Raw genomic sequence first — 12943 nt, forward strand, 5'->3', positions numbered from 1 at the left:
GCACGTGCCCTGATAGTACAACCAATTAACAATAAAAGGCACTTTTTCATATATATGTACACAAAAGTAACAATTAGGCAACAGGGTAAATGAACACCTTTGCCATGACAAGGTGTGGGGCAGCCATCTGCCTCGACCAGCTAGACTGCAAGAGAGAAGTTGCAGGCTACTACAATATTATAATATAAAATATAAAAAGTGCATCTGCATGCACTTTAAAAAAAAACATGTGTGCTACATTTGCGTACTGTTATTTACCACAGTGATTGTCAAACTGGGTCCTATTATTAAATTAGTAAGTTAAATTAAGTTGTTGTACATATACATTGTTTTAAATTTCAAAAATAACAAGCTTAAAATCTGCTTGCAGTTTGAGGTAAATAAACACCCCAATTGTAATTAGACCAATTACGGTAGTTACATCGCTGCATTTTTTGAATCTGCTGGCCTATTCTGGTTCTCTATTTTCAAGCAGTCTGTGTGCCGTGTGGCACACTGCTATCGCTCATAGGTCAGTCCAGGTCCTACATCCTTTATCTGTTTATCTGTTTATCTTGTGTTGCCATATTCAGGTATGCCACACACTTGTCACACATTGTGGTTTAAAAGGAGAACGGGGCCAATGTGTCAACTTTGAAACTGTCTTTGTTTCTCTTGTCTTTTTCAACACCCCCCACTACACACACACACACACACACACACGTCCAAATGAAGCCATTTACTGCAAAAGAAGGACCGATTTCATGGGAACTGAATCTGAAGAGGGCTGTGTGTGAACTAAAAAAGCAGAGCAAGAGGAGGCTGTGAGAGCATTTGAGCACGCCGGTGGTTGTGTTCAATGGTGCTCTGATTGTGACACATGCATAGGGAAACCGGTCGCACAATGACACACAAACACTGCCATGAATTGATACTCAGACATGCACCCATGAGCACACGTAGACTGTGAACTCTAGACAAACTCACTGCAAGCTGTGCAAACACACACAATCAATCATGCATGGTTTTGGAAACAGTAGGCTTTATTACTTTATCTAGAGAACTCTTGTGTAATTCAGGATAAAGGTGGAAGAATACAGTAATGTAAATTAAAGTACTATGTTTTTATTTATTTATTTTTTATCATAAAAATCAACATTCATTCAATTTCTACCGCTTATCCTTATGAGGGTTGCGGGGGTGCTAGAGCCTATCCCAGCTGTCTTCGGGCGAGAGGTGGGGTACACCCTGGACTGGTCGCCAGCCAATCACAGGGCACATATAGACAAACAACCATTCGCACTCACATTCATACCTATGGACAATTTGGAGTCACCAATTAACCTAGCATGTTTTTGGAATGTAGGAGGAAACCGGAGTACCCGGAGAAAACCCATGCATGCACGAAGAGAACATGCAAACTGGAATAAATTAAATCTGTCGAGCACAGCGCACCGGTGCAAGTGGCAAAGAGAGAGGAGAGAAGGTGTGAGAGGGTTTAACACAGTTGAGTGTAATCTTCACCAATCAAATGAACGTGTCTCATTGCCTTTAAATGTGCCGGGCCCACTGGACTGCACATCAGATGCACACCACAATGTGCGTCATGCACCTTGTGTATTACCTGTGGGTCAAGTCATCTGTTCCTGACAGTTACATTAAACACAGCAGTAGGCTAATCCATGAATCTTGCTTGTGATCCACCAGCATTCCTGCTTGTCAAATCAGAATCTCGGGATCTCCTCCTCATCCTCCTTGAGAAAAACTGAACAGTAAAAAATATATCCTCCAGCCAGATTTTAACAACAATGTAACAATGTTACATTGATCTTTGTTTTTAGTTGTTTATTATTACTTGTCTAATGGATCACTCTGTGTTTCCACAAAGTCTGTGCTGTGTGTTGGCTCGTTTGCATACTAACAGTGATTGAATGCTTACTGAGGGGAGGAAGGGGCGATCTGGGCTATGAAGAAGCATTCAGCACAGCCATGGAGATGTTTTTGAGATACAACCAAATCAGCCTTCAGCCAAAAATATTGACATAATTGGCGTAGCAATGTTTTTAACAATGACTGTAGTGCACATGAACAACAAATTGTGGCCAAAGACAAAATCCTGTTATCCAAATATGTGGCAGAGATGAGCTATTTTGTCAAAGTATTTTTAATGAATGCATACAATCGACATGGAAGCGCTGCTGCTGTTCTGAATCAAGCTTGCATGCCAGAGTCGCGGGAGGCCATGACATCCTCATGCCGCTATTATTCTTACAACTTCCTGTTATTAGAGGCTCTCCTGCCCCTCTTAGTCCATATCTGGACATGTGAACAGCTCCACTTTAGGACTTTGGCATTTCCTCTGCAAGGGTGCGCCGGTTATTGTAAAATGCGGTCTAAATGTGGGAGTGTGCTTAGATGTCCATGTTTGTGTGTGAATGTGTGTGTTCAAATGGACATTTTGTCCCAAATGAGTTCTTCGCTAATTGCCCCAATCTTTTTGTGTCCAGCCCCCTTTGGCCTTGCTTAGAGTCTAGACTAACAGACTGTGCTTGACAGCTTGTTGAGAGCTCTGCTAACTCACAAAATCCTCTCCTAGCTTCTTAAAGTGTACTTAATTCTCAGTCCATTCACCAATAAGTCTCTTAGATCATCCAGTGACTTTTATCAAGCTGACACATGCTCCAAACGTACCTCCGGGTGCTAAATAAACCACTTCTTTGGGATGGGTCCAGATCTTGTTTTCCTGAGGCATGTGGAGTTTTGCATGGCAGGTTTATGTTCACTCAACCTAAGGGGGAAGTTTAAACTCAAAAGGCGAAAGATGTGTTGGGGTCATAGGTCAGGGCCTGCTGATGTCAATCCACTTCACAAATAATATGTTTTCTATTGGTCCCTTTCAGAGGCCAGTAAGCACAGAGTGGTGAGTGCTCTCATATTTGGTGGTGTGAAGTGATTGTAATCTTCTGAATGCCGTGAATGTAGCCTTCCCAATGTGACATTATCTCATTGACCTGAATGGGTTGTCTGAATGCTTTATATTAGTATTTTAGGACAAGGACAAGATCGCGGGTACAAGTGGCTGAAATGATTTCCTCCAGAATGGCTGGGCTCTCCGTGAGAGATTAGGTGAGAAGAACTGTCAAGTGGGAGAAACTCGGAGTTGCTGCTCCTCTGCTTTGAGAGGAGCCGGATGAGGTAGCTCGGGCATCTGGTCAGGATGCCTCCTGGACGGCTCCCTGGGGAGGTGTTCAGGGCATAATTGCTATGATAGAAACCATTAAGGGGTGATCACCGGAGCATGCAGCACAGAGATACAGGAAACACAGAGACGATTAGTCACAAGTGATAAAATGAAGTAAACATGTTCAACTCATATTAGAAGTCATTCATGTTGTGTAACTATGACATCTCAGTGCCACCAACCATTATGAAGTATAGCAGAAGCAGAGTTTGCATACATGAGATAGAAAAAGTGTGTGTGTGTTAAGAAAGGTCAACATGTTCAGTGTGTCTTTGCAGATGAGGTCACTGCTTAGCTATGTGCCATGACAAAACCCTTGCAATATCATCCCCTTGGGCTACAGTGTGTGTATATGAATGTGTTTGCACCTTGTTCCAATTTGTATCACATTCTGTAAACATCAATAACACACGCTGTTTCACATTTTTTGTTCATTCAGATGAAATGACTGTAAATCCTTGGATTTCAGCCCAGCATTTTTGTGTTGCGTGTGCATGTGTGTGAACGCAGCACAGCTGGAATGTTATAACATTATTTTACACAGACATTTATGTCGGTAAATTGGATTGCAACTTAAAATTGCAAATCACTTGTTACATGTAGCCTATGGCTGTTGTTTCATTTGTAATCATGCATTTATTTATTTCGTTATTGGCTCTCCAACTCAACATCCTTTATCTCCTGCTGAGACAACTGCTGCCAATGAGAGCCAGATGTGCTGATGTCAGCACATCTGCTGTGACGTCAGCAGAAAAGGTGGGCGGGACACTTGAACAGTCAAGAACCAGTCACTCCTTGTTCATACTGAGGCCTACGGAAGAAGTTGAGGTGGCTGCCACAAACAGCTTGTAAATGTTTCAGTTTTGCCTAGACGGGTATGAGCAACCCCCTCTAAAGATGGTGTCCTTGAAATGCACCCATGTGGAACAAGTCAGGATTGCACACACGTTCCACAGCCCACAACTGCGACCTTCTCTCATCACCCATCTTACGCCTATCATCATCATTATCGGCCACATCACCATGGCAACACAGGTCTGTTACCCATGTGGCTTTTTCTGATCCCTGACCAGACCGACTTAATTAAAAGTTGCAGCTCACCATGAGGTTCAGCTTGATGATTCATCACTTCAAGGAGACGCCGTTTTGCTGACTCATTCTGTCCCACATTAAAAAAAAAACCCACCTAAGTCTATAATTTGGTCCTCCTTGGACACTACCTGTTCTTTCATTGCAGAGTAAGGTCATTTAAATGTGTCATTAGCCACTACATTAGGTACAGTACACTTATGAAATAGCTTTTGCAGAATCTACACCATTGCAAACTGCAACCACAATAATAAAGTGTCAAGTCAAACTGAGCATTATTATATTAATAAAGACAGATTTCACACTCGAATTCAGTTGAGTTTATCTTTGTTGAAGAGTAGATACGTATTTTTTCCACTAGAGGGAACTGTTGTATCATCTTCAACAAAATATGAAAACGCTGCCCACAAAGAACGTCAACAGCAGGGTTATTATAATGTATGCTATCAACTACTTATGTACTGTGTGGACCTTTACAGGTAAAGAAATTTAATTTTGTAATTAAACTGAAAGTAAGAATAAACTTAATGTCTGCACACAGAGGATTTGGAAGGATGTCTTTGGATTAAATAAATAAACACGGATAAGATATGCAATGTGGTTAAATATATGTAATGGGAACAAATCCCAGGCCACAGTTTAGACACTGCTAATGTGAATTATAATATATGGATTGAATGGTGTTGTGTGTGTCAAGTCAAACCCTTGTCCAAAATAATTTAGATAAGGCAGACAGGAAAAAAAAATAAATAAAAAGATAAATAAAAATAAAAAATACTTTTCATAGCCCTCATTAAGGGAATAATAAATTTTCGTTGTACCTAGCACGTTATTTTACTAAATTAAACACGGGAGATCAGGTGGGGAAAATCTAAACCGGAAGTGGGAATCAGTTTTAAGCGCACCTGGGCGTCTGCATTAGGGCACTTCCTTTCTCAGCAGGTAAGGCTGCAGACAAGTGGTATCGAGAAGGTAGTCAGAACTGCACCCCAAACCTTGCGCAAACTGGAGCTATACAACACTGAAGAGGCAGCCGGTAAGAAATTCCTTTTAATATTAGCGCTGTGGTTTGACGCGCCCGTGCCACGTAAGGCACGGCTTTTTTTTGGATGAGACAGCCGCCGGTGACGCGCGCCTCATTTTAGTTATCGTTACTGGATTAAAAGTTAACACGGTACAATTAGTTAGAAAGTGGGATCTGGAACACCGTCGATCGCCTGTGTCGCGTAGGTGCACACGGCGGCTCGCCGTGGTTCATTTAATTGGCACCAATTGAGCTGATCAGCGAGCTTTGGGCTTCGAAAGAACGCGCTATGCTCATTTCTTTACAGTGTGCTTATATTATTTGAAGCCTTTATAGTAATAATTTTAGTTAGTTGACAAGAGAGGCGCAATGCAAATAGTTTAATAAATAGATCAAATAAAATAACGAAATAATTAAGAAAGAAATGAAGTAAAGAATAAGTTAATAAATGCAGGTTAAGGGGACAAGATTATTTCCAACCGTTGTTAAAATGTTTAATGGTTAATATACTGCTGAACAACATGATTTATATCTTATATAAATACTTGCATATGTATATTATTGTGCATATTATATATGTTTAGAAATGTGTATATTGTGTATACTTATACTTTCCCCTTCTTTTTTTTTATTTGAAGGTTTTCACCTATGCGTGCCATGCACTATGCGTGCTATGTGCTATGTGCTACAACACTGCTGAGCTACACTACGCTGTGCTGTACTGTGCTGTACATTGTCACAACAAGACTTGTGCCTCACTAAATAAAACCCAAAACAGCAAAAGCATCGAGTGGATCCAGTCTTTCCTCAGTGTGGCTACTCGGACCCCCTTTTTCAAGTTCAGGGGATGCGCAAGGCTAGAAGGAACTTGACAGTGAAAACCGGGCAGTGAGCTGGAAAAACCAGGAGTGCTTGACCTGTGTGTGGAAAGATCAGGCAACAAGGGAATCATCACTGCGTCAAGAACAAATAAATAAATTGGACGGAAGATCAAAATGGCTGATCAGGTCACTACCAAGACTATGGAGCAACTTAAAGTGGACAGGACAACGGCAAAGAGAGCATTTACACGACTCTTTAACAACATTACACGAAGCTTTGGAGACATGTCAGAAGAAGAGCTAAAGTGCTATTTTGACAAGATCACACAAGAGGCTGAGAGGGTCCTGGAGGCAAATGACAACATGGAGGCCGGACTGATTGCAGAACTGGAGGCGGAGCTAGGGACAGATGAGGAAGTATCATTACCCGAACAGCAAAAAGCCGACCTAGAAAAGACTGCAGGTGAATGTGAGGCAAAACTCAAGGAAGTCAGACGCCTGATCCGAACGACTCTTTGGTCAACCTTTGGATGTGATGAATTGTCCACAGCCTTTCAAGTGGCGGAAGCGGAGTATGAGCGTGTTGCTGCCGTGAGACCAAGCGCTAAACTTGAAACATATGACTACATGCTCAGTCATCTTCAACAGTTGGTGAGGTCGTCAAAAGAAGCCTATGGTCAGTGGAAGCGTTGGATCCCACCGGAAAACGTGAGGGATCTCCAAAACCAGCTAAAGGCGCTGGAGCTCCAGGTCCCAAAGCTCATCTCCAGGAAGGCAGACTTCATCCAAGCTAAATGCGAAGAAGATGCAGAGAGGCCACAAGAACCCTACAGCCCCAGTTACCCCATGCAGGCAATCAGATTGAAGCCGATAGCCCTTCCCAAATTCTCAGGTAACAAACGTGATTTCACCGGGTGGAGAAAAGATTGGGAAGCCCTTCAAAGCCAAGGGGAACCACTGGTCTCAAAAGAAGTCAAAAAGGTGCAATTACTGGACAGCCTTGATGACAAAATTACCAGAGACCTTCGCCTCACTTCATACAATACGGCAGAAGACATTTTCCGTGTGCTAGAGAACCGCTTCGGCAACAGAGCAGCTATTGCCATCGAAATTGTTGAGGAGTTGCAAACAATGCCAGCCGTTAGAGGAAACCAACCACGGAAAATTGTCGAGTTGATTCAGGCAGTGGAGAAAGCACTGCAGGACTTGATCGACCTTGGAGACACAGGCGCAATCAAGAATCCCCTTGTAACAAAGTCAATTGAAAGTAAACTTCCGGAACTGCTTAAGAAAGAGTGGCTGGTGCACGCAGCTGATGGAGGGAATGGTGTAACTCCGGCAAGAAGATTTGACTGTCTGTTGGCATTCCTAAAGGCACAGGAGTCTATATATGAGCAACTGGAGTTGCTAAGGGAGGAGGAGCCTCACAAAAGAGACCCCAGATCAGAGCAAAGATATGCCAGAACAAGACTGACCAAAGCAGGTGATGACCAGGTCGGCTGTATAGTCTGTGGGGATAGCAAGCACAGAAGAAAGCTGTACTTCTGTAAGCAATTCAGATCCCTCAAACTACCGGAGAAGAAAGGGGCAGTGCAAAGGCTTGGTGCATGCAGGAAGTGCCTTGAAGTTCATAACGACCCCTCAGATTGCAAGTCTGGATTCCTATGCAGAAACCAAGACTGCAGGAATCAACACGCAGCAGAACACCATTACTACCTTTGCCCGAATGCAGAAGTGAAGAGAGCCTCTGTAGATCAGAAAAGTAATGTCGGTCCTGTAGACGGAAAAGGCAGAAAGAGAAGCACGGAAGAACAAGAGGCATTCCTCAAGAAACTTTCCCCTGACCTGGCAAAGCAGTGCAGGGATGTCTTTTCCAACAGCACATCCAAGGCCCTTAGTACTCTTAAATATACACCTACTCTTCTGACGGATTGTGGTTTGCGAGAGCTCCCAGTGTTAATGATGCTCCTTGAAGTCACCGCAAATGCGGGACAGTCAATTGGAACGCTTATCGATCTTGCCTCAGACACCAACTACATAACTCACAGAGCTGCCAGTCAACTAAACCTCCGAAGCGAGGACATCACCCTTGTTGTGCACGGCGTTGGAGGAATGAAAATTCATGTTGAAACAAAAAGATACCTCCTAAAAATCAGGGTCAACACCTCAAGAGGCACGGTCAAAGCACACCAGATGGTTTGCTACGGTTTGGACACGATTGCTGATGTTCATAAAACAGCAACCCCCAAACAACTGCAAAAGTTCTTCCCAGACACCTCACTCGAAGAATTGAGGAGACCCAAAGAAGTAAGCCTCCTTATAAGTCACCGAGAGGGTTCACTAGCACCGCAACAAGTCAGAGCTGTGGGAGACCTTGTATTGTGGGATGGACCTCTCGGAAAGACAGTTGGGGGAACTCATCCAGAACTCTTTGAAGACATTCACGTCGCTACCCACATGTCCAAGACACATTTCGCGCGGTCGATGAGGGCAGCCGCCATGAAGTACGAGGAGCTCGTTGGAGGGCCCCATAGAGAATCTCTGCTAAGCCAGAAGATGTCAAGAAGTTTAACAAGTAAACGAGATTTCCTAAACTGGTGGAAGTGGGACAGCATTGGTGCAGCTTGTGAACCGAAGTGTGGAGGCTGCCGCTGTGGAAACTGCCAACCAGGTGGCAAAGAAATGACTCTTGCGGAGGAAAGGGAACTGGAATTTGTGAAAGCAGGCCTCACCTACATCACAGGGGATGACCACAGCAAGGAACCCCACTGGCATGCCAAATATCCTTGGTTGGAAGACCCAGCCTCCTTACCGAACAACAAGAGCGCTGTTGAGGCCACCTTTCTCCGAACAGAGAAACAATTGGCAAAAGAACCAGAATGGAAGGCTGCGTATGCTGAACAAGTGCATGAGATGGTCGCCCGCAAAGCTGCGATGGAGTTGACCAGGGAAGAGATCCACGCTTGGACTGGGCCCATCTGGTATGTAAGCCATCTCGTTGCACCAAACCCCCACTCGGTAACAACCCCGGTAAGACTCGTCTGGAACAGCAGTCAGAAATTTAGGGGCAGGAGCCTAAATGACCTGCTGATGAAAGGCCCAGACGTTCTAAACCAAATCCGTGCTGTCCTCCTCAGATTCAGGTGTGGAGCCTATGCTGCTCTCGGAGACGTTAAAAAGATGTATAACTCCGTCTGGTTGGAGGACCAGGAAGTACACCTACATCGATTCCTTTGGCGTGACTCTGAAAAGGAGGAACTCAAGGAATACGCAATCACCCGAGTGAATATAGGCGACAAACCAGCTGGGTGTATCGCGCAACTAGCAATGCGTGAAACTGCCAACCTTCCCCCTTTCGCGCACCTCAAAGAGGAGCAGCAGGTAATCCACAAAGACAGCTATGTTGACGACATTCTCACCTCTCATAACGACCCCGAACAGCTGGGAGCCATCACGGCCAATGTGCAGAAGATCTTAAAAGCAGGAGGATTTGAGCTGAAGCCTTGGGCCTTCTCGGGTCAAAGTGGGAGGAAGGACATCCATGCTGGCACAGAGGCGAGCACTGTGGAGACCTTGGTGTTGCCAAATCAGATGCGAGACGACGACAACAAGGCACTTGGGTTGGGCTACCTGGTGGAGGAAGACGAACTGCACGTGATGATGGGCATCAACTTTTCAAAGAGGAGGAGAAAAATGAGACTCGGCCAAGACCTTCTCCCCGAGCAAATTAAAGCTGAGACACCAAACCCTCTGACCAGAAGAGAGCTGCTCAGCCAGGTGTCGAGCTTATATGACCCACTGGGCCTAGTCACGCCGGCTAAACAGAAAGGTGCCATTCTTGTACGGAGGGCATTCCAAGAGGCAAAAAATGACAGTTGCCCCGTCAAGCCGACATGGGACCTGGCACTCTCAGATTGTCTCAGACAAGACGCAGTCCATCTCTTTGAAGAATATTCAAGACTCAACAGGATCAAATTCCCCAGAGCACTAACTCCCCCCGGCGTGTCTGGGAAACCACTGGCAATTACATTCTCTGATGGCAGTGAGCACACTTACGGAGCAGTACTCTACCTAAGGTGGGAGGCCAGGCATTGTCCAATCATTAGACTAGTGGAGTCCAAGGCCAAATTAACTCCCCTGGACCACAAAGGGGACGCTGTAAAGGCAGAGGTATGTGGAGCTGTATTCGCCTCACGCCTGAAAAAATACTTTGAACGGCACAGCAAGATTGAGGTCGGAAGGTGGTACCATTTGGTTGACAGCCAAACTGTCCTTGGAGCGATACAGAGGGAAAGCTACGGCTACCAAACATTCTTTGCCAACAGGATTGGAGAAATTCAAAACACGACGCAGATCCAAGATTGGTGGTGGATTCCGGGCTCACAAAACATTGCCGACATAATCACCAGAGGTGCCGGCCCAGAAGACCTGGACAAAGACTCAAGATGGCAGAACGGGCCAAGGTTTCTCAGCCTACCGGTCAACGAATGGCCAACAAAAACTGCAAAAGATCTGGCCTCAACTGCCAGAGAAAACATCCAAAAGATGCAAAGGAAGGCATTCGCTGCGATAACAAGATCCAGTAAAGAGAAGCAGGCGCAAGAACCAACCCAAAGGAAGGAAACCACCAGTCACTCAAGACCACCTGCGCCAGCGTCAATCCAGTTAGTGGAAATCAAGCGATTCAGCAGTTTGACCCGACTAGTAAAAACAGTTGCATGGATGTGGAGGGCCGCTAAGAGGTTCAGAGGACAGAATCCAGCAGCAGGCAGTCCAAAGTGGGAGGCAATCCCCTCAACAGGCGTCATCTCTGCGAAAGAGCGAGAGGATGCCCTAAGAGACGTATTCCTTGCGGCACAAGAGGGCGCTACCTTCCCGGATACTACTACCAACAGGTTAGTGGTCTACAAAGACGCAGACACTGGGTTGCTGCTCTGTGGCGGACGTGTGCAGATCTTCAAAGAAGACAAAAGTGCTGTACCCCTCCTGCCGTATGGAGCATGGGTGTCCACATTACTTGCTCGGGAAGCCCACGGTGAAGGTCATGAAGGCGTAGCTGGTACCCTGCTAAAAATGAGACGGAAGGCATGGATTGTCAAGGGAAGGAGAATAGCCCAGAAGGTTGTTGACGGCTGCGTTCTTTGTAGAAAAGCAAAGGCGGTAAGATGCCAACAAGTGATGGGAGACTTGCCACCTGAGCGGACAGAGCCTGCTGCACCATTCCAATTTACGACCGTAGACCTCTTTGGACCCTACCATGTTAGGGACGACGTCAAGAGGAGGGTAAGCCTAAAAGTCTGGGGTGCTATATTTTGCTGCATGGCAAGCAGAGCCGTTCATGCAGAGTTGGTCAACAGCTTATCCAGTGAAAGCTTCCTTTTGGCCTACCAACGGTTCACTGCAATCAGAGGGCATCCATCAAAGATCTGGTCTGACCCAGGCACGAATTTTATAGGAGCAAAACCTGTCCTGGAAGATTTATATAAATTCTTGGGAAGCCAGAACAGAGAAGGTCTGGAAGAGACGGCAGCCAAGAATGGGACAGAGTGGATGTGGAAAATCCACCCTGCAGACTCCCCTCATCGGAACGGTGCTGCAGAAGCTGCCGTGCGTACCCTCAAGAGAGCACTCCAGAATGTCTGTGGAGATTCTATGTTCACCTATAGTGAGTTCCAGACAGTACTTCAGTTGGCGGCCAACCTGGTGAATGACCGCCCCATCGATGCAAGAGTTCAGAGTCGAGAGGATTGTGTCCGGTATGTTTCACCAAACAGTCTTCTTCTTGGCCGAGCATCGCAGAGCGGGGACCTGAAATCATTCGACTTTTCCAATTACCCGTACAAAAGACTCCAAGTAATGCAATCGGAGGTCAACAAATTCTGGAGAAGCTGGAGCCAATTAGCAGGCCCCAACCTATTCATAAGGAGTAAGTGGCACACCACTCAAAGAAAGGTCAAAATTGGAGACATCGTATGGATTGCTGACCAAAATGCGTTGAGAGGACAATTCAAGCTGGGCAGAGTTGTAAGCACAAATCCAGATGACAAAGGCATTGTCAGAGACGTGGATGTGAAGGTCTTCCCAAGCTACTGTGGTCCCCTCGTAAAGGCCAAGAGAACCCACCCGACCTGCGACGGACCGAGAGAGAAGATGCACAGCACCATTCTTCATCGGGATGTCAGGCGACTGGTGGTGATGCTACCTGTGGAGGAACAGACTATTCCAACTGACCCGCAGCTAAATGTTCGACTTCAAAAAACTGGCGATCTCCCCGATGTCCCTTGGGTAGATCGAGTGGGAGGTGTCAAGTCAAACCCTTGTCCAAAATAATTTAGATAAGGCAGACAGGAAAAAAAAATAAATAAAAAGATAAATAAAAATAAAAAATACTTTTCATAGCCCTCATTAAGGGAATAATAAATTTTCGTTGTACCTAGCACGTTATTTTACTAAATTAAACACGGGAGATCAGGTGGGGAAAATCTAAACCGGAAGTGGGAATCAGTTTTAAGCGCACCTGGGCGTCTGCATTAGGGCACTTCCTTTCTCAGCAGGTAAGGCTGCAGACAAGTGGTATCGAGAAGGTAGTCAGAACTGCACCCCAAACCTTGCGCAAACTGGAGCTATACAACACTGAAGAGGCAGCCGGTAAGAAATTCCTTTTAATATTAGCGCTGTGGTTTGACGCGCCCGTGCCACGTAAGGCACGGCTTTTTTTTGGATGAGACAGCCGCCGGTGACGCGCGCCTCATTTTAGTTATCGTTACTGGATTAAAAGTTAACACGGTA

The sequence above is a fragment of the Doryrhamphus excisus genome, chromosome 4 (genome assembly GCF_030265055.1).
Source record: "Doryrhamphus excisus isolate RoL2022-K1 chromosome 4, RoL_Dexc_1.0, whole genome shotgun sequence".
Classification (NCBI taxonomy): domain Eukaryota; kingdom Metazoa; phylum Chordata; class Actinopteri; order Syngnathiformes; family Syngnathidae; genus Doryrhamphus; species Doryrhamphus excisus.